This window comes from Chiloscyllium plagiosum, unplaced genomic scaffold, assembly GCF_037043375.1.
Source record: "Chiloscyllium plagiosum isolate Xiang-an unplaced genomic scaffold, Cpla_swu_hap1 HiC_scaffold_8, whole genome shotgun sequence".
In the NCBI taxonomy this organism is placed as follows: Eukaryota; Metazoa; Chordata; class Chondrichthyes; order Orectolobiformes; family Hemiscylliidae; genus Chiloscyllium; species Chiloscyllium plagiosum.
The window spans coordinates 89402657-89425094 of NW_028270146.1; the positions used below are offsets into that span (position 1 = coordinate 89402657).

Sequence of the window (22438 nt, forward strand, 5' to 3'; positions counted from 1 at the left end):
AATGGTAAGCACTGCTGCCTCTCAGTGCCAGGGACTAGGGTTCGATTCCAGCCTCAGGCAATGTTTGCACATTCTTCATGTCTGCTTGGGTTTCCCCTGGGTGCTCTGGTTTCCTTCCAGTGATGTACAAGTTAGGTGGATTGGCTGTGCTAAATTGCCCACAGTGTCCAGAGATGTGTCAGTTAGTCAGAGGTAAATGTCGATTAATAGGGTTTAGGGGAAATGGGTCTGGGTGGGATACTCTTTGGAGGGTCGTTGTGGACTTGTTGGGTCAAACGGCCTGTTTCCAGACTGCAGGGATTCTTGAATATTTTTGAAACCACACTCCTCCAGATTTTTTTAATGCACGCACTGACAATGAAACCGTTTCTTGGCTATGTGGCTTAGAACTATATTTGCCCAGTGAGAAATTGTGGAGCCAAACCATCACTTAAAGCCAGATTATATTCTTTAAATGGTTTCTGCTGCAGAAACACTTTCTGTAAAGTGTGAAAGAAGACAATCAGCGCCATCAAGTGGATATAATTCTCCACAACAACAACAGCTATTGTCACAAAGGAGATAGAGTCATAGTCATAGAGATGTACAGCATGGAAACAGACCCTTCGGTCCAACCCGTCCATGCCGACCAGATATCCCACCTGCCAGCATCCGGCCCATATCCCTCCAAACCCTTCCTATTCATATACCCATCCAAATGCCTCTTAAATGTTGCAATTGTACCAGCCTCCATCACTTCCTCTGGCAGCTCATTCCATACACGTACCACCCCTGTGTGAAAAAAATGCCCTTGGGTCTCTTTTATTTCTTTCCCCTCTCGTTGAAATAATTTACAGCCATCTTTTTGCAATTTATTTTAATTGAAGACAGCTATCTACCAAAGATATAAACTAAGTAATGAAGATGATTGATGAGGGCAGAGGGGTAGATGTGATCTATATGGACTTCAGTACGGCATTCGGCAAGGTTCCCCATGGGAGACTGGTGAACAAAGTTAGATCTCATGGAATACAGAGAGAACTCGCCATTTGGACACACAACTGGCTCAAAGGTAGAAGACAGAGGGTGGTGGGTGGTGGAGAGTTGCTTTTTCAGACTGGAGGCCTGTGACCAGTAGAGTGCCACAGGGATCAGTGCTGGGTCCACTACTTTTCATCATTTATATAAATGATTTGGATGTGAGCATAAGTAGTACAGTTAGTAAGTTTGCAGATGACACCAAAATTGGAGGTGTAGTGGAGAGCGAAGAGGATCACCTTAGATTACAATGGTATCTTGATCAGATGGGCCAATGGGCTGAGAAGTGGCAGATGGAGTTTAATTCAGATAAATGAGAGGTGCTGCATTTTGGGAAAGCAAATCTTAGCAGGACTTATACACTTAATGGTCAGGTCCTAGGGAGTGTTGCTGAACAAAGAGACCTTGGAGTGCAGGTTCATTCCTCCTTGAAAGTGGAGTCACAGGTAGATAGGATAGTGAAGAAGATGTTTGGTATACTTTCCTTTATTGTTCAGAGTATTGAATACAGGAGTTCAGAGGTCATGTTGCAGCAGTACAGGACATTGGTTAGACCACTTTTGGAATATTGTGTGCAATTCTGGTCTCCTTCCTATCGGAAAGATGTTGTGAAACTTGAAAGGGTTCAGAAAAGATCTACAAGGATGTTGCCAGGTTTGGAGGGTCTGAGCTATGGGGAGAGGTTGAACAGGCTGGGGCTGTTTTCCCTGGAGTATCAGAGGCTGAGGGGTGACCTTATAGAGGTTTATAAAATCATGAGGGGCATGGATAGGATAAATAGACAAAGTCTTTTCCCTGGGTTGGGGGAGTCCAGAACTAGAGAACGTAGGTTTAGGGTGAGAGGAGAAAGATAGTAAAGAGACCTGAGAAGCAACCTTTTCATGCAGAGGGTGGTGCATGTATGGAATGAGCCACCAGAGGAAGTGTTGGAGGCTGGTACAATTGCAACATTTAAGAGGCATCTGGATGGGTATATGAATAGGAAGGGTTTGGAGGGATATGGGCCGGGTGCTGGCAGGTGGGACTAGATTGGGTTGGGATATTTAGTCGGCATGGACAAGTTGGACTGAAGGGTCTGTTTCTGTGCTGTACATCTCTATGACTGTATAATGTTCTCGTCAATTCTTGAGGACAGACGTAGGATTTTGATTCTGTGAAATGAGGCAGACAAAATCTCTGGTGAAAGGCGACCACCCAAACGGTCATCCACTTTATCCCTTTATTGCATGTTTTAACTTTGATAAGTCTCCTGTGTATTTCTGAAGATTCCACTTTTATTTTGTGTGCTGACATATTTGGTAAATCCTCAAATATTTCTTCAGACATCAGTATCCAGTGGCATCCTCCTTTGTAATTGCCAATTCTTGAGCTCTGAGACCAGGACAATGATTCCCTGCACATTTAACACATGGGAAAAGCACTGAATTGGCCCATGAGGAGCAGTTAAGGATTCTGGGTCTGCATTTGATGGAACTCAGCAGGATGAGAGGGATCTGATTGAAACTCACATTCTATCTAGGCCTCTCAGTATTCTATATGTACAGAATGTATCTCCATGAGGAGGAGGGCCCAAGACCTGAGGGCAGAGTCTCGAATGAAGGGCTGAACCTTTTGAACTGAGATAAGGAGGAATTTTTTCAGCCAGAACATAGTGAATCATTGCTGCAGAGGGCTGTGGAAGCCAGGTCACTGAGTGTATTTACGGCAGAGGTAGGTAGGTTCTTTATCAAGGATTATGAAGAGAAGACAGAAGAATGAGATTGGGAAATTTATCAAGCCATGACCAAACGGTGGAGCAGACTCGATGGGCTGGAAGAACTAATTCACCTCTTTATATTGTATGGTCTTATGGTCTAAGATGCAAGGTCAAGTCTTATCTCTTCATTTTGTCTGATAAGTCCACCCAATACATCATGTGCAGATATGAATTGGATGTCAAACTAGGTGTCAATCTTTTAAACTTCATGTCCTGATAATTAAAATGATTTGCAGGTAGGACTGTATGCTGCTGTCAGTGAGGAACATGGGAACAGAATTAGGCCATTCAGCCTTTTAAGCCTGTTCCACCATTCATTAAGATCATAGCTGATCTATTACCTAATTCCATATATCTGCCTTTGGCCCTACCTCTTAAAACCAGCATTTAGCAAAAGTTTATCTGTCTCAGATTTAAAATTAACAACTGATCCAGCATACACTGCCATTTCTGGAAGAGAGTTTCACACACCTACCCACCCTTTGTGTGTAGAACAGCTTCTTCACTTCTCTCTGAACGGTCTGGCCCTAATTCTTACACTATGCCCCCTAGTTCTAGAATCCCGAACCACCAGCAATAATGCATCCTTACCTACCCTGTCTTTTCCAGTTAATAACTTAAAGACTTCAATCAGATCACCTTTAGAAATTTGACAGGTGAACTCGAGAGAAAACCGATCTAATTTGTATAATCTCTCCGCATAATGTAACCTTTGTAGTCTGGGTACCATTCTTCTACTACATGATACTTGCTCCCAAACTAATGTATCCTTCCTAACGTGTGGTGGCCAGATCTGCTCACAATACTCCAAATGGGGTCTAAGCAGGGTTTTAAGCTGCATCCTTTGTCACCCATTCCCCTCGATATAAAGGCTAGCATTCCATTAAGTTTCTTGATTTTTTTTTGTACCTTCGAGAGCTATGCACCTAAACCCCTAAGAATCTTTGGACATCCACTGTATTTAACTTCAGAACATCTAGAAAGTACTCTGACCTACCCTTTTTCAGTCCAAAATGTAACCTCCCAGTTGCTTACATTGAACTCCATCTGCCACGGTTTTGACCAGTCGCTTAGCCTTTTAATATCTCTTAGTGTAGATGATAGCATAAAATCACAATCTGCAATGCTAGCTAACTTTGTGTCATCAGCAAATTGGACAGATAATTTTCTATGCCATTATCCAAGTCATTAATAAATAATATGAATAATAGAGGTCCTTATACAGATCCTTGTGGGACACCATTGGTCACATCTCTGCCGATTTGAGACCCGACCCATTATCCCTGCTTTCTGTCACCAGCCACTCAACCAATTTCCCAGTCACGTTAGTACTTTGTCCTCAATTCTGTGGGCTTCTATCTTCGTTAACAGTCTCTTAAAGGACTTTATCAAATGCCTTCAGGAAGTCTATATAAACAATATCCATAGACATTCTCCTGTCCACTGTTTCAGCCACTTCTTCAAAACATTTAGTGAGGTTGACATGCATGGCCTAGCTGCCATGACGCACAATGGCTCTCCCTGAGAAACTGAAAGTTTGTGAGGTGTTCGGTTAGCCCATCCTTGATTATAGACTTCAACAGTTTCCCCACCACATATGCTATGCTAACTGGTCTGTAATTCCCAAATTTTTCTGTTCTGCCCTTCTTTAAAAACTGGAGTGGCATGTGCAATTTTCCAATCCAGAGGGAGACTCATACTGTTCTACCCTTTCAGCCTGGGTTTGGCTACACCACAGATTGATGCTGTTCCTAACAATCTTATGCCAAATGACTCATGAATATGTTCTTATTGAACTGAAGTTTACAATCTGCAGACCCTAACTGGTGTCACAAAGTTAGAAATTGCTGGAAACTGCATTGTCACACCAATTGGAATATGTGTAATGTGTGATGACATTACAGAACTAATGTACCAGCTGCATCTTGTGTGCACTTTGCCTTTCATGCAGTTCCCTGAATGGACTCCATGTTCTGTGTGTCAGTATTTTCTCATGAACCTGTTCAGAGATGTTATGACACACCTCTGGAGGAGGTACGACTTAAACCCAGGTCTCGTAGCAAAATGTACTGTGTGTTTGTAATGTGACATGGCAGTGCTGTTAGTTAGTCTGCTTTGAATTTTCAAGTTACATCCATTTAAATTGGATGTTTCACTGTAACATATTGTACCCTTTTAAATTAACTCCTCCACAGAGTTAATCAATGCCTATTGAGTGATCAACTATTAGACCATTTTATAACCCATTAACCATCAATCATGAATAACAACTCTCTGGTATCCACCTCCTCCCCCCACCACTGCGGCTGCTCTCACACCAACACCCTGTGAGGCAGATTCACCCCAAATCCCACATTCCTGCAGCTGCCTTCTCTCCACCACTTTCCATGAACACCTTCTCCCCATCCCCTACAGACTCATTCTCTCCCGCTGCCTCCACCTCCCCACCTGCACTTCTCCCCATCCCCCAGACACTCCTTGTCTCCACCTGCTGCCACCCTCCCTGTATCAGCTGTATTCCCTCCCACCACCTGCAGTTTCCTCCCCCTCTCTCGGTAGTCTCCATCTCCTGTGTGTTGACTGGGAGGAGGGACAGTAACCGGGCAATAAAGGTTTAAGATTATTGATAACGGGGCAAGAGAGAAAGGAAGAGAATTTTATTCCTCATTGAGTTATGATGATCTGCCTGAAAAGGTAGCGGAAACTGATTTTAAGCGTAGTTTTCAAAAGGGATTCAGATATGTACTTGCAAAGGAAACACATTGTAGTGGCACTGGAATAAAGCAGGGAATGACTCCATGAGACTCCAAAGGCTGTGATCTTGTAGCCATTACACAGACATGGTCACATGGAAATCAAGTCTGGGACTAAATATTCAGGTGAGTGCAACGTTTTGAAAGAATGGGTGGGAAGGAAAGACTGGTGAGGTATATAGAATGATAGCAACAAATGATCTTGAATTTGAAATGATTGAGAGTTTTGTTTGGCTACATGTGAGTGCTTTGGAATTGGGTGAAAACACCCTGAGTTTCAAGGGATAAGTGGTAAAGTTAATTTCAGGGCTAATCTTCAAGCTAAATTAGTTCTTTAATCGAGTAACTAAAAGCTGCTCTGTTTGGGTGTAGTTTTAATTACATGTCTGAAACAGGAGTCAGCTGAGCTACTCTTGGGTGAAGCTGGTTAACTGAACAAACTGTTTGATCCTGTTCAGGGGCCCTCTCGTGACTCACTGGTAGTGTTGTTACCCCATGGACTGGGAGGCCCATGTTCAAGTCCCACCTGCTCCAGCGGTGTACAATAACTTTTCTGAGCAGGTTGATTAAAAAGTATTTTAATTAAAAATATTTGATCCTATTCAGAAGCATTGTTTTTGGGGGCCTATAAAAAAGAGGGAACTCAGTGCTGATTGGCTAAACAATAGTGCTTCCGAATTGGGTAAAAACAGGGAGTAGTTGAAGCTGAAAGACCGAGAGTAGTGCTCAGTTCCAGTCTAGGCCGTTCAGAAAGTAACACTGTTTCAATGGAAACAGCCAACTGGTAAGTGATACCTGCAGAATATTTTTTTGAAGCATAATATACAGGCAGTTTTCATATAAAACATGTTTTTGCAGCTAGAACGTCGCTGAAGAATTAGGTTCGAGAATGCTTACCTCTTCTCAATAGTAAGATTCAAGTGAGGATCGTTTCACACGCTTTTTTTTAAAGAATTATATAGCATCCCTACAGTGTGGAAGCAGGCCCTTTGGGCCAACAAGAGCCACCCAGACCCATTCCCCTACATTTACCCCAGACTAATACACCTAACCTACACATCCCTGAACACTACAGGCAATTTAGCATGGCCAAATCACCAACCTGCACATCTTTAGATTGTGGGAGGAAACCAGAGCACCCAGGGGAAACTCATGCAGACACTGGGAGAATGTGCAAACTCCACACAAACCGTCACCTGAGGCAGGAATCGTACCTGGGTCCCTGGTGCTGTGAGGCAACTGTGCTAACCACTGACCCATAATGCCATGTTCTGCGCATGCACCAATGTCACCTGCAGCCACTGTACTACTGTACATTGAGCAGCTTCATCTCAAACATTAAACTAATAAATATTTATTGGTCTCCCTCTGAAACATGAATATTCTTGTATAATTCCTGTAATAGCCTTTAGTAAATCCTGCAGGACTGCATTACTCTTTATATTTACCATTTGCCTTTCTAATTTGTTCTTGTACATGCATATCACAGAATCTAAACCAACCCCCAAGAAACAGTCAGAAGACAATCAACCACAGCCATCCACTTCTGCAACCGCAACTGCACCTGACGGTGGCGGTGATGATGACCCTCTCTCCCCGCATTAACAACATTTTTTCAATGCAATGTGTTAAATTTACTTTTGTTTTGCCAATATAGATGATTGAAACCTTCATTCAGGCTGTGCTATACTTTGTGTTAGGCTTTTGGGTGATTTTCGAGTGATCGTGAGTGTTGTTTTTTGCACGTCTGCCCCAACACCACTTTTCTCACAGGCCCTATTATTTCTATTAAGCGAGGTTTCGCTGGAAAGCAACTACGGCATTATCGGAGAACTACGAGCATTGGCATTAATAAAGGTAGGGACTTGCAATAATGGTGCAAGTGTTTGAAATGCAGGAAGGTCCTTAGCTCGCTTAAATTCTCTTAAAGAGAATAACTAGTTTAATCCAGAGAAGAGTCATGACAGCAGACTTCAGATTTGTGTACTCCTCTTGCACAATGAGGGCAATAAGGGAAGCTTCAGAACATAAGAAATGGAAGTAAGGCCATTCGACCCATCCAGTCCACTCTGCCATTCAATCATGGCTGATGGGCATTTCAACGCCACTTACCTGCAGTCTCCCCGTATCCCTTAATTCCTTGCAAGATTAAGAACTTACCAATATCTGTCTTGAATACATTTAATGTCCCGGCCTCCACTGCGCTCCATGGTAATGAATTCCATAGGCCCACCACCCTCTGGCTGAAGCTTCCAGTGTCCCTGATGGCTACCTGTTCAGGAAGTGTGTTCATTGCTGACTAACCGCTTTCTGGGGCTAGAGCTGTGGGTGGACTCACTGTATAGATGATAGACAGAAAGGGAATGGGTGACGATCAGACAAAGTGAAAGACTCAAGAAGGAAGTGCAAGAGTTACCTGTGGTCATTCTCCTTCTCAAACAGATGCACCACTTTGAAAACTCTCGGGAGGGAATGGCCTCTCAGGGGATAGCAGCATCAGCCACGTTCATGGCACCATGGGTGGCTCTGCTGGAGAGAAGGGAAGGAAAATGAGTGGCAGGGCTGTAGTGAGAGGGGATTCAATAGTAAGAGGTACAGACAGGCACTTCTGTGTGGCATGAATCCAAGATTGTATGTTGCTTCCCTAGTGCCAGGGTCAGGGATGGCATGGAGCAGCTGCAGGACATTTGCTGCAGGAGGGTGAACAGCCAGTGATTGTGCTACACAAAACATCCAACATCATAGGTAAACGAAGGTTTGAGGATTTGAAAACTGAATCTGGGGAGTTAGAAGATGAATTAGAATATAGGACCTCAAATGTAGGAATCTCAGGATTACTCCCAGTGCCACATGCTAGTGAGAGCAGGAATAAGAGGAGAGATGAGATGAATGTATGGCTGTAGAAATGGTATGCCAGGGAAGGGTTTAGATTGTTAAGGCATTGGGACTGTTTCTGGCGAAGGTGGGACCTGTACATACCTGATGTGGGCAGCGCTGGGACAAATATCCTCACAGGGGTCTTATGCTGATTCCATTGGTGAAGTCCTCAACGAGTATGGTGAGGATGGGATCCCAAGTGTAAGCTTAGATGGGTCAGATTCAGATCAGGAAATGGGAGGTCGAACATCAATTAGCAATTGTCTTGGATCACAAGTGTATCTGAGCCGTTCTTTTAGATTCTATTAAATATAATTAAGAGAAGAGTCGACAACGATTTCCTTAAATGTGGGTGCTTATTAAGTAATAATGATAATCAGAAAGGAGAAAAATCAGCAAGCCTCATATCCTTCTGCACATCGGGAACCCCTCGATCGATGGCTCGTCTAGAGGCTTAGGTTCATTCCGAGCTCCGTTCACAAACCTGGCCCAAGGTGAATTCCAAAACCCAGGATGAAACTCACTGTCTCTTATGTAGCTGCTGTAATGGAAACCTGACTGGAGGTTGGACACAATTGGCAGCTCAATATCCTTTGATATGGAGTTTTTAGGCAGGATAGAGTGGGTGACAATAAACAAAGGGGTGTAGTAGTATTGGTTAAAGAATAAATTACACTTGTCAGAAGGGATGACATACTAAGCACGTTAACAAATGAAGCCTTATGGGTTGAGGTTAGGAATGAAAATGGGGCAGTTACACTGCTAGGAGTATACTACAGAGGAGAAAGTGAGGTCTGCAGATGCTGGAGATCAAAGTTGAAACTTTATTGCTGGAACAGCACAGCAGGTCAGGCAGCATCCAGGGAACAGGAGATTCGACGTTTCGGGCACAGGCCCTTCTTCAGGAATACTACAGACCCTCAAAGTGAGAGGGAAATAGAAGGATATGTATGCAGACAGATTTCTGCCTTTAATTGTAGGTGACTTTAACTATCCCTATATCAACTATCCCAATTTCAAACAATAATAAGGGGCATTGAAGAGAAAAAAAAATCATGTACTGTGTCCAGGATTTCTTATTGAACAATACCTGACCAGCTTAACAAGAGGTGATGCAATTCTAGATTTATTTTTGGGAAATGAAAATGGCCAAGTGGGTGAGGTGACAGTGGGTGACCTCATCAGGTACAGTGACCACAATTTGTTATTATAGACAAGGACAGAGATAAATCAGGATTAAAAGTTTTAACTGGGGGAAGGCAAATTTTACAAAACTGAAGTGATTTGGCTGAAGTGGACTGGATAGGAAGCGAAAGGATAAATCAGTGGTGAACCAATGGGAGGTGACAAAAACTGAGATGCTTAAGGGTTAAAGCAGCCATGTCTGCTCCAAAAATAAGAACAGTACTGCCAAATCTAGACCCCCGTGGATGTATAGAAAAATACAGGAGATGATTAATCAAAAATGTTGTCACAAAAAAGCTCAACACTGCCGATAACCTTGAGTAGCACAGGCAGAACAGGAATCAATGTCGAAATGTGAGGCGCTGAAAAAGCACAGCAGGTCAGGCAGCATCCGAGGAGCCGAAGAATCGCCATTTTGGGTGGAGGGGTAGAAGGGGCTGCGAGATAAATAGGTGGCTGTGAAGGTGGTAAGTATTTGCATTTGGGGGGTGATGGTGATAGGTCAGAGTGGAGGTTGGAGCGGATAGTTGGGGAGGAAGATGGACAGGGCAGTGCCGAGTTGGAGGGTTGGATCTGGGATGAGGTGAGGGGAGGGGAGATGAGGAAACTGGTGAAGTCCACATCTATGCGGTGTGGTTGGAGGGTCCCAATGTGGAAGATGAGGCGTTCTTCCTCCAGGCGTCGGGTGGCTAGGATTTGGAGGTGGATGAGGCCCACTGACTTGCATGTCCTTGGCGGAGTGGGAGGGCAAGCTGAAGTGGTTGGCCACAGGGCAGTGTGATTGTTGGTGTGGCTGTCCCAGAGGTCTTCCCTGAAATGCTCCGCAACTAGGCATCCTGCCTCCCCAATGTAGAGGAGGCCACATCAAGAGGAACGGACACAGTAGATGAGGTGTTTAGAGGTACAGGAAAACTCTGCCAGATGTGGAAGGACATTTGGGCCCTTGGATGGGGGTGAGGGGGGAGGTGTGAGCACAGGTTTTACACCTCTTGCGGCAGAAGGGGAAGGTGCCAGGAGTGGAGAGTGGGTTGAAGTGGGGCGTGGACCTAATGAGCGAGTCGCGAAGGCATTGGTCTCTGTGGAATGCTGAAAGGGGTCGGGGGGAAATATATCTCTCGTGTTGGGGTCTGATTATGGATGGCAGAAAAGGCAGAGGATGGTGCGTTGTATCCGGAGGTTGATGAGGTGGAAGGTGAGGACCACAGTGGTTCTGTCCTTCTGTTGCGATTGGAGGGGTAGGGTTCAAGGGCAGAGGTTGAGGAGATCCACTGGAGGGTATCATTGATCACATGGGAGAGGAACTTGCAGTCCTTGAAATAGGCCATCTGGGATGTCCTGGAGTGGAATTGCTCCTCCTGGAACAGATGCGGTAGACGTGGAGGAATTGGGAATAAGGAATATCATTTTTGCAGGAGGCAGGGTGGGAAGAGGTGTACTTCAGGTAGCTGTGGGAGTCAGTGGGTTTGAAGTAGATGACCGTGTTGAATCAGCCGTCAGAGATGGACACATAGAGGTCAGGAAGGGGAGGGAGGTGTCCGACATGGTCCAGGCGAATTTAAGGTCAAGATGGAAGTGAAGTTGATGAACTGTTCGATGTCCTTGTGGGAGCACAAGGTGATGCCGATCCAGTCGTCAATGTCGTGGAGGAGAAGGTGAGGAATGGTGCTGGTGTCACTGCGGAAGATGGACTGTTTCACATATCTGACAAAGATGGATCTTGTAAATAAAAATAAGGAAATCAAACAGAGTTCATGACAACACATTAATAAGCAAGATAAAGGAAACCCCAAACATGTTTTACCAGTATGTAAAGAGTATACTTAAGGAAAAAGTGAGAGATGGAGTAGGGAATTTGTGTGAAGATGCAGAGGAGATGAGATGAATTTTAAATGAATTTTTGTTTCAATATTGACAAAGGAAAGGGATGATATGAATGTAGTAAGCCAAGAGAAGAAGTGTAAAATTTTGGACAAAAATAATCATAATGAGAGGGGACGTGTTTGAGGAGTTGGAATACTTCAAAAATGGATAAGTCGTCAGGACCAGATGGATTTTTCCCTAGGATTTTGAAGGGAGTCAGGAAGGAAATAGCAGAGGCACTGAGGATTGTTTTCCAATCTTCACTAGATGCAGGTGAGGTGCCGGACAACTGGAGGAATGTAAATGTAGTTCCACTGTTTAAAAAGGGAGTAAAGGAAATGCCAAAAAAAAAACAATCATAAGCCAGTTAGTCTTATTTCAGTGGTGAGCTAATTGTTCAAGTCAATCCTGAGAGACATGGAAAGACATGGACTAGTTGGAGATAGTCAGCATGGCTTTGTTAAGACCTATTCGCAGAATGCTTCAGAGGACGTTGCTGGGATACCCGCATCAACCAACCCCACCGCCCCGTAGCCGAACACTTCAACTCCAAGGACATGCAGGTCCTGGGCCGTCTCCATCGCCATGCCCTAACCACCCAACGCCTGGAGGAAGAACGCCTCATCTTCTGCCTTGCAACCCTCTAACCCCACGGCATCAATATGGATTTCACCAGTTTCCTCATTTCCCCTCCCCCACCTTACTCAGTGCCAACCTTCCAACTTGACACCACCCTCATGACCTGTTCTACCTGTCAATCTTCCTTCCCACCTATCCGCTCCACCCTCCTCTCCGACCTATCACCATTACCCCCACCTCCATCCACCTATCGCACTCTCAGCTACCTTTCCCCCAGCCCCACCACCCCCTCCCATTTATCTCACCACCCCATCAGCTCACAGCCTCATTCCTGATGAAGGGCTTTTGCTTGAAAAGTCAATTCTCCTGCTCCTTGGATGCTGCCTTACCTGCTGTGCTTTTCCAGCACCACACTCTCGACTTTGTTAAGAGAAGATCATGCCTTAATCAAATTTGATTAACTTATTTGAGAGTCGATGAGGGTAGTGTAGAGGATAGTGTCTACATGGGTATTAGAAAGGCATTTGATAAGAATCTATATGGCAGACTGGTCAAAACAGTAAAAGTCCATGGGATACAGGATAATATGTTGAATCGGATCCAAAATTGGCTTAGTAACGGGAAACAAAGGGTAATGGTCAATGACTACCCTTGCAAGTGGAAAGCTGTTTCAAATGGTGTTCCACAGGGTTCAGTGTTGGGACCTCTGCTGTTTGTATTACACATTAACCATTTGGACTTGAGCATGGGGGGCATATTTGGGAAATTTGCGGACAACACAAGAATCGGTCAAGTACAGGATAGCTCTAAGCTCCAAAATGAAATAGATGGGCTGGTGAAATGGGCAGGAAAGTGGCAGCTGGAGCTCAACTCCGATAAATGTGCATTTAGGGAGGTCAAACAGTAAAATGGAATATACTGAAAGGGGTAGATGAAGTGAGGGATCTTGGCATGCAAGTGCACAGATCCCTAAACGCAGCAGTACAGGTAGATTAAGTTTTAGACCATGTATATGAAATGCTGTCCTTCATTGATAATAGTATAGAATACAAAAGTAGGGATATAATGATGAAACTGTATAAGATTCTGATGAAGTCACTACCAAAGTACTGCGTGCAGTTCTGGTCCCCACATTACAGGAAGGACACAATTATTCTGGAGAGAGTGTAGAGAATATGCCAGGGCTGGGGAATTGTAGCTACGAGGAGAAATTGGGATTGTTTTCCTTTGAATGTAGAAGGCCGAGGGGGGTGACATAATTGAGGTATGCAAAATTGTGAGGAGTAGAAATAAAATAGACAGGGAGAACCTTTTCCTTTGGCTGAGAGTTTTAAAAACTGCATTGGGTGAATATAATTCAGGGAACTGATATACAGCTTGCTTGAAAATATGATGTGGAATTTATGTAATTGTCTTCATCTTCAAGTTACCATGTTCTCCCTTTTGTTCTTTCCATATTAGCCAATATTGAAAGGCTGGAATGGGAGCCGCATTCCATGTTTTTATCTGACTAATTCCCAAACCAGGATCTTCAGTCTTCCATCCCACCTGGAAGTTGCTATGACTCAAGGTCACAGAGTTGTGATGGCACAGATGGAGGTCATTGATGCCACACTGGCTCCCTGTAGAAACTACTGTACACTAAACACATTAAAAAATACTGTTAGTAGAAAATAATTTTTAATCTTTAATATTCTCCCTTGTAATGACAAAAATGTTCAGATCTGATATAAAAGGTTCGAGGAAGCCTTGATGTATCTCCTTTGGAAGGTACATTATCTGGTTCATTGGTACCATTTTGAAGTCTTGGGTCACAATGCAGAAATCAGTTTCTCGAATCTGCACTGTAGAAGGGCAGGTCATTCTATCACTAATCCAGATCAAACCAAGGATAGCCACTTCCATCAGGAGAAGCCAAGAGCAGAGTCTTCAACCTCTGGCCCAGGCCAGGGCTCTTTTACAGCTTGTATCATTCGAGAGCGGCGAACATTACCAGAATCAAAAACACAAGTTGCTGGGAAAGCTCAGCAGGTCTGGCAGCATCTGTGAAGAGAAATCAGTCAACGTTTCGGGTCTAGTGAGTCTTCCTCAGAACAGAGTGATCCGTTTCTGACCCAGAATGTTAGTTAATAATGAACAATGCCAAGTGATAAAATGGACATTGCTGATTGTACTATTTAACAAGATGATAGCACTGTTTTGATGTTCCTTTTTCTTTGAAGTATGTGCCCTTGAGTATTTGTGACAAGCTGTTGTTGATACTGCTTCGTTGGATTTTTTTGATAGAGTGAGAGAGAAAGCAATTTAAGTTGCACCATGTTTTACAAAGTAATGCAACAGCCAACTTCAAATTAATCGAATCTAAGTTAACTGAAAGTGAGATCAAAGTCTTTTGCTGCGAGATGCTTCAAGGATCAGAAAGGTTGTCAGAATAAACTGCTGATGAGACGTTTTCCAATTGATGAGACTGCTGTTGCAGTTCCTCAGGCTGGCTGTAGGTGGCAGTGTTGGTAAAGGAGTTCTCCAATGTCTGACACAAGATTTGAATTCACCAATTTCCAAATCTCCCTACTCCCTACTCCCCAGATCCAACCCTCCGACTCGGCACTGCCTCTTGACCTGACCTACCTGTCCATCTTCCTTCCCACATATCTGCTCCATACTTCCCAAATGAAGGGCTTATGCTCAAAACATCGACTCTCCTGCTCCTTGGATGTAGCCTGACCTGCTGTGCTTTTCCAGCACCACACTTTTTGACTCTGACTCTGATCTCCAGCATCTGGAGTCCTCAATTTCTCCATACTTCCCACCCAGATATCACAATCACCTCCGACCTGCACCTCTACCTATCACCATCCCACCCACTTTACCCCTCGCCCCACCGCACCTCCCCCATTTATCTCTCCGCCCCCTTCTCCCTCCCCAGCCCTGATGAAGGGTCATGCCTGAAACATCATGTCTGTTGGTCCTCGGATGCTGTCTGACCTGCTGTGCATTTTCCAATGCCACGCATTATCGTTTCTAATCAATCCCAAGCTCATTTGGGATCCAGGGCCTGTATCCCTAGTCCTGGCTAAGTGAAGTTTGTCATGTGAGAATTACCAATTGCCTGTGATCAATTTAACTTTCCTGAAATTATTTCCAAGCCAATACCTACCTCGCAAACTGCATTGCCGAAAGAAAGGTTGATCTGTCCATGTAGATTTTGTGCTGTGCACAAACTGCTTCCTACAATTGTCAATAACAGTAATTATAATTCAAAATTAATTTGTTAGCTATAAGATGCCTTGATGTCCTGAGGACATGAGAGTTGAAAGGTCACCCCAACGTGCTAGAAAGGAGATAACGGTAAAACTTGTGACTGGTACATGTAGCTGTGATGGCTGAGGGGTTAAGGCGTTGGACTTGAAATCCAATGGGGTCTCCCCACGCAGGTTCAATCCCTGTTTGCACGTTGCTTCTAGTCGGTTGCTTACTAGATTGTAAGAGCATCCTGTTTGGCCTGCTGTGAATGGTACATTCTGATTAAACCTGTCTTGGAAACCTCTCAATGGATTTTCTTTTATTATTCAACAATGTGGAAGCAACATCCAAATCCCAACTTCTGAACCCTCGCTTCAATGGAAAATGTTCAGGTGTCAGTCGTTGTTGCGGTTTACTGGGAGGAGATTGCAGTATTTTGATCTGATCCAGGCTGTTCATTCAAATAAACAACCACGTTGTCTTGTAGATTAGATTACTTAGTGTGGAAACAGGCCCTTCGGCCCAACAAGTCCACACCCACTCTCCGAAGAGCAACGCACCCAGACACATTACATTTACCCCTTCACCTAACACAACGGGCAATTTAGCATGGCCAATTCACCTAACCTGCACATTTTTGAACTGTGGGAGGAAACCGGAGCACCCAGAGGAAACCCACACAGACAAGGGGAGAATGTGCAAACTCCACACAGACTGTTGCCTGAGGCAGGAATTGAACCAGGGTCTCTGGCGCTGTGAGGTAGCAGTGCTAACCACTGTGCCACCGTGTTGCCGTGACACCCCTCTCTTCTTGAGGGGTGTTGTCTAACCCCCTCAATCTCTCAAATTGGGTCAGACAGAAGAGATTTGTGTTCCCATTCCAGTTAAGGCTGGTGAAGATGGCCAGTCCTTGGCCTAACCTGATCCGCTGGGTGGGGAACATTGTAATTGTCTGCCTTGCATTTATTTATCTTGTGCACTATCTCTTGTGCACTATTAGTGGGCGGCACGGTGGCACAATGGTTAGCACTGCTGCCTCACAGCGCCGGAGACCCGGGTTCAATTCCCGCCTCAGGCGACTGACTGTGTGGAGTTTGCACGTTCTCCCCGTGTCTGCGTGGGTTTCCTCCGGGTTCTCTGGTTTCCTCCCACAATCCAAAGATGTGCAGGTCAGGTGAATTGGCCATCCTAAATTGCCCGTCGTGTTAGGAAGGGGTAAATGTAGGGGTATGGGTGGGTTGCGCTTCGGCGGGTCGGTGTGGACTTGTTGGGCCGAAGGGCCTGTTTCCACACTGTAATGTAATCTAAAAAAAAAATCTCTGTTCTGTCCTCTTATAGCCGTGACACTAGTTGTGTAGAACAAGAGGACGCTTGCCTGTAGAATGGGCCTGATTCTTCATTCTCACACAGTGAACTTTCCCATGATCAACATAATTGGATCAGTGTCGTGCAAGTGCGCCTTTGTCTCACTGCAATCTTCACAGTGGCATCAAAATGACAAGTTGAGGAAAACATGGAGTTCTTGCTCATGCAATATGAACCAGTACAGAACCAAACAGCACAAAATAGAATTGAGAGGTCAGGCGATCCTTTTCCTTGTCAATAAATGTGGAACTGTAAGAGCACTGAGCTAATCTCCATCATCTGGCCAAGACTCAATGAAGGAAGCAAAATGCTACTGTTGCTACTGGCTACAATACAATATTGTCACGCGTACTCCATTGTAGGAGTACATTGAAAAGGTTTTCTAACGCTACCTTCTTATGGTGACATCTTAGGTACAAGTACCTCAGTACAATTCATGGATGCAGCAGAGGAATAAAAATAGTTGCATTACTTCACAGTTGAAAATAAGTTAAAAATAGGATATCATTAAAGGGTTGACATTATACTAAGGTAGGAAGTTTCAAATAGACACCACAGTGTAGCAGCTCAGCACAGGCCCTCCACACGCGGTCTAACCGCCCACGCCAGACCCCAGCCAACAGTCGGCACCGCTGTGCTCCAAGCCCTGGACTGCTCCGTACCAGCACTCAGCTGCTACAAGGTAAGGGCCAGGATTATCTCCCCCGCCTCACCTACTCTGCCCAGGACACGATGTGCACACACTGCTCCGGGACTGTTTTCCCCACTCCCTGCTCTGGGGCTACAAAGTAATTATATCCATTCACTATCTGGCTGAACTTCAATTTAGGACCGCTCCTACAGAATATTGACACGCGACACAATGTGTAACCGTCTAGGTGTGGCTCGGGCTCAAACTACATGAGGTCCTCACTCACACTTAGCGGGTCTTAAATACATTTTACCAGAGTATAGACTTAGTGTTATAGAGGCTACCTCAGAGTGCAACAGGATCTTGATCAGATGGGCCAATAGGCAGAGGAGTGGCAGATGGAGTTTAATTTAGATAAATGTGAGGTGTTGCATTTTGGAAAGGCAAATCAGGGCAGGACTCATACACTTAATGGTAAGGTCCTAGAGAGTGTTGCTGAACAAAGAGACTGTGGAGTGCAGGTTCATAGTTCATTGAAAGTAGAGTCGCTGGTTGATAGGATAGTGAAGAAGGTGTTTGGTACACGTTCCATTATTGGTCAGTGTATTGAGTACAGGAGTTGGGTGGTCATGTTGTGGCTGTACATGACATTGGCTGGGCCACTGTTGGAATATTGCGTGCAATTCTGGTCTCCTTCCAATCGAAAAGATGTTGCAAAACTTGAAAGGGTTCATAAGGGATTTACAAGGATGTTGCCAGTGTTGGAGGATTTGAGCTATAGGGAGAGATTGAATAGGCTGAGGCTGTTTTCCCTGGAGCGTCGGAGGCTGAGGGGTGACCTTATAGAGGTTTATAAAATCATGAGGGGCATGGATAAGGTAAATAGACAAGATCTCTTCCTTGGAGTGGGCAAGTCCAGAATGAGAGGACATAGGTTTAGGGAGAGAGGGGAAAATGTTAGAAGGGACCTAAGGGGCAACTTTTTCATGCAGAGGGTGGTGCATGTGTGGAATGAGCTATCAGAGGAAGTGGTGGAGACTGGAACAATTACAACATTTAAAAGGCATCTGGATGGGTACATGAATAGGGAGGATTTAAAGGGATATGGGCCAAGTGCTGGCAAATGGGACTAGATTAGGTTGGGGTATCTGGTTGGCATGGACGAGTTGAACCGAAGGTTCTGTTTCTGTGCTGTACATCTCTATGACTATGACAAGGTTCTTAAATGTTCAGCTCTTACAGTTGCTGACTGCTTGAGCAACTTTCTTAAAGGTCTATCTGAGGAATCTTCAGATCTCCACGGACACCAGTGTTCTGCCTGCTGTAGCTAAATGGAGTCTTCATTAATCCCAGCAATGCTGGATCATCACCCCTGTATATCATAGTGACAGAGGGATCAGGTAGATTTGCTGCCACCATCCTCTTTCCTGGTCGGGATCTCCAGAAACCCTGTTTGGTCGAGTGTGGCAGAGGAACACATCTTGGTAGAAGAAGGCCTTGTCTTAACAAAGATGTTGACCTGCTGTGCTTTTCCAGCAACACATTATCAGCTCTGATCTACAGCATCTGCAGGTCCTCACTTTCTCCTTAACAAAGATGTTGTTTGTTGCATGGAAGCAACTCGGTAGAAGTTGCATGAGCCTGACAAATATTGTTACTGAGATTAAGGGAGACACAGTTGATCGCTTGCCTGAGTTCAGGTGACACCATGATATTGAGCAGTGCCCACTGTACTCAGCATCACACCTTCGAGATCCCTTTTACAATATGTCCCTGATGGTGAACTCATTTGCTGCTGCTGTATCACATCGCAGCCTGGTTGCATTGACCAACCTGAGATTTTTCCCAGCATTGAGCAAGGTGAGTTATGTAATTCTGGAAATGGGTGCCTTTCCAAGGTAACAGAAGGAAACAATCCCGTCTACTTGGATTTCTGTTTATGTCGTCGGTCTGTTTGTTCTTTTCCCAGTTCTGCTGCCGGGAGGAGTTAATTCCAGATAAGGAGTTCACTTTACCACATAATAAAGCTCCCAGATTGCTTTTAAAAGACTCCGAAGGATTGAAAACAAATCCGACAGGTTCCTGGCCATTCTGGGAGAATTGGAAACCTACCTGAAAATGGCCTTCCCATCAAAAGCTGTTACATGAAGACAATGGGACAAGATGCTCGTGTGGCAGAGATGGGGAGAGTGGAGTGGGGTTGGAGGTTTTGACATTTCCCCATTGGCCCTGTTTTTGTTTGGGGGTTCGGGGGGGGGGGGGTGTAGTGTGAAGTGGGAAGAGGTGGGGACAGAATGATAAAAGGCCCGTCGCCTTCCTACCCATCCTAGAGCTCCCCCTATAATTCAGGCAGGTGGGTGGGTGCCAATCCAACAGCCCAGTCACTGTATGTAACTAAATAATTAGAGTCAACTGGGTTTGGTAAAGCTCACTTGACCAAAACAGCACCCTGCCCATGCCTTAATATGGCAGGCCGGAAGATGTGGGCAACCTTTTAGAAAAAAGTGTGGGAAGGAACTGGGTGTTATGTCTGAAGGATGCACTTTGCCCATTGGGTCTTCCCCTTGCCAGAAGTTAGTAACCCACCACTTAATTAATGCCCCGATATACCTGCATGTGAGGTTCCATTAGGTCCTTCTTGGGCCTGCCTGCAGTACTGGCAGTGCCTACTAGAGGTCTACCAACCAAGCAGATTGGCCTGCAGTTCCAGAGGGTGCCACTGAGGAGCAGAAGTCCTACTCTGCACCCACAGCACTTAATCTCTGCATTCTGGATTAGTGGTGCTGGAAGAGCACAGCAGTTCAGGCAACATCCAAAGAGCAGCGAAATCGATGTTTCGGGAAAAAGCCCTTCTGACCTTGCCCGTCAACCTGCTGCCTACTTTCTCATGGGGTTGGTGAACCATCCGACCCCGAACCTCCTCCGTGTAAATTTCTGCCCCAGGTTCCTGGTAAGTCTTTTTGTAGGCATGGTCTGGCTGGCAGAAACATCTCTGTCAAAGAAAGAGAGGGTAAAAGAACCCTCCTTATGAATACCTGCTCTTAAGCAACCTGGAGGCTGGAACTGCATTGGGACTTGAACTTTGTACTTGATAAACCCTACCAGGCCTCACTATTACATCCTAAAACTGGAGAATGACAGCAAATACCTGCATTGTGAGTGTGAAACCAAAGAGAATCCATCCTTTTAACAAGCAGAGTTTTTCTTCAGTGGCTGCCAAGGATCACAATCCTTCATCACATCAAGTCTTCACCCCAGGGAAAAGCAAGTATTGGAAAGAACTGTCAAAATCCTAAAGCATAACACTTGCTAATTTTATCATCACAATCTTTTCCTGGTTCCTATGTTTGAGAGCATGGAGTTGTGTATATTCTGTTGTTGAACAATAAACATTTAGCCTTTCTTTTTAAACTCATACAAAGCCAGGCAATTACAGTACTGGAGAGCTAAGACACCATTTGTAAACATGCTGTTCTTTAGTCGATGGATAGGTGAAGGACAAAGTGAATGCTTCACTGCTACCCCATCTCTACCTGTCTGCTTACCTCGGAAACTCCACAACTCCGACAACTCCACAACCTCCAAGGTATCTGCACTGATCTCATTCTAACTGTTTTGTTCACCTCTGATTTTATTTGCTGCAAGATTGATGGCTGTATCACCATCCTTCCAAATCCTAAGCTCTGGAATTCCATCCCTAAGCGTTTTCACTCCACTTCCTCTTTCTGCTTCTGTAAGACACCCTTTAAGACCTGCTCTTTTGACTAAGCTTTTGGCTAGCTGCGCTAAAGTCCATTGGCGTTCCTTATTCTTTCATTAGATAGAAATTTGCTGCCTATCCCTAATTACCCTTGAACGGATGAGTGTTTTGCAAGGATATTTCAGAGGGCAGTTAAGAACCAACCACATTGCTGTGGGTCTGGAATTAGATGTGGCCCAGTCCAAGGAAGGAAGCAGAATTTCTTCTTGAAAGGACTTCAGGACTGGTGCACACTTTTGCAGCAATCACTGAGAACAAACTAGCTTGCACTTCCAAGTTTATTCATGGAATTCCACTCGTTGCTGCAGAGGGATTTGAACCAGAGCATTCACCTTCATATCCAGATTACTCATCCAGTGACCACTTAAGTTGATTTACTTAAAAAAAAAAGTAACTTCTGCTGTAGCCAAGGGCTGAACTGAAGTAAGCTTTCGAATCAACCATGCCAAGTAAAATATAGAAATACAAAAATTGATTTAATGAATAGAGTAGGATGACATACTGATCTTTTCAACACATGCTTGTTACTATAGGCAAAAACTGAACAGCAACATTCATTTCCACCCACAAACCTAGGCAGGTGACAGCGCCTGAGAGAGATGAGTCATGTTTGACTACCCATGACATCACTGACCTGTCTGAATGTGTCCTCACCTTTTATCTCAGTATGAGTCTGTCCTTAGACAGTCACTAGATGGCAATCAGGAGCATACTTTGTCCTTTCAAGGCTGGGTGACTGTGGCTAATTGTAGAAAAACGTGCACTGCCTCAGAGGAGGTTGATTCCTCACGTCAAGAACCATTCTCGTCCATTTGGCCCAGTCACTCACTGCCTCAACCATAAATTGTAGAAGTTATGAATGTATATTCGTGCAACATCTTATCTCCCCACCCCAGTCCAGTGTTCCAGATTTTTTTTTAAAAATCACACAACACCAGATTATAGTAGAACAAGTTTATTTGGAAGCACTAGCTTTCAAATAAACCTGTTGGACTATAACCTGGTGTGTGTTTTTTTAACTGTGTCCACCCCAGTCCAACACAGGCTCCTCCACATCAGAATGTTTTGTTCAACCCGGAAAGGATTATATGCAAAGTGCGGTCCGTGTTAATATGCCAACAATTTTCACACAAGAGAAGCTGCCATAATAAATAAATGAGTAACCCTATAACCTCATTGATGGTTTTTTTGCTGAAGAAAACCACGTTGCCCAGAGCATCAGGGTCTTTGACAGCCACCTGAGATGGCAGATGATTTAACACCATCGTTGATTGTGTAGCTTTCAACCTTCTGATTTAAAGATAACAAAAAGGATACAATAGTCTAAGCTAACAACACTTTTATTCGTTGACAGAATGATCTGTTGCTCCAGTGAAGATGCCATGGATGAAAATGGTGAAGCACACTGTTTT

General features: G+C 44.6%; 1 long non-coding RNA gene and 1 other non-coding gene across 2 annotated transcripts in view; both read left to right on the forward strand.

Moving 5' to 3' along the window:
- Positions 1 to 15573, forward strand: part of LOC148149438 (uncharacterized) — a 32658-nt gene extending 17085 nt beyond the window's left edge. Inside the window, exon 4 of the long non-coding RNA XR_015757966.1 lies at positions 13489 to 15573. This is a non-coding gene — a long non-coding RNA (uncharacterized LOC148149438). The remainder of the gene's footprint in view (positions 1 to 13488) is intronic.
- trnas-uga (transfer RNA serine (anticodon UGA)) lies at positions 15401 to 15486 on the forward strand. The gene has a single exon. It is a non-coding gene; the product is annotated as a tRNA-Ser (tRNA).
- Positions 15574 to 22438: the final 6865 nt, after the last annotated feature.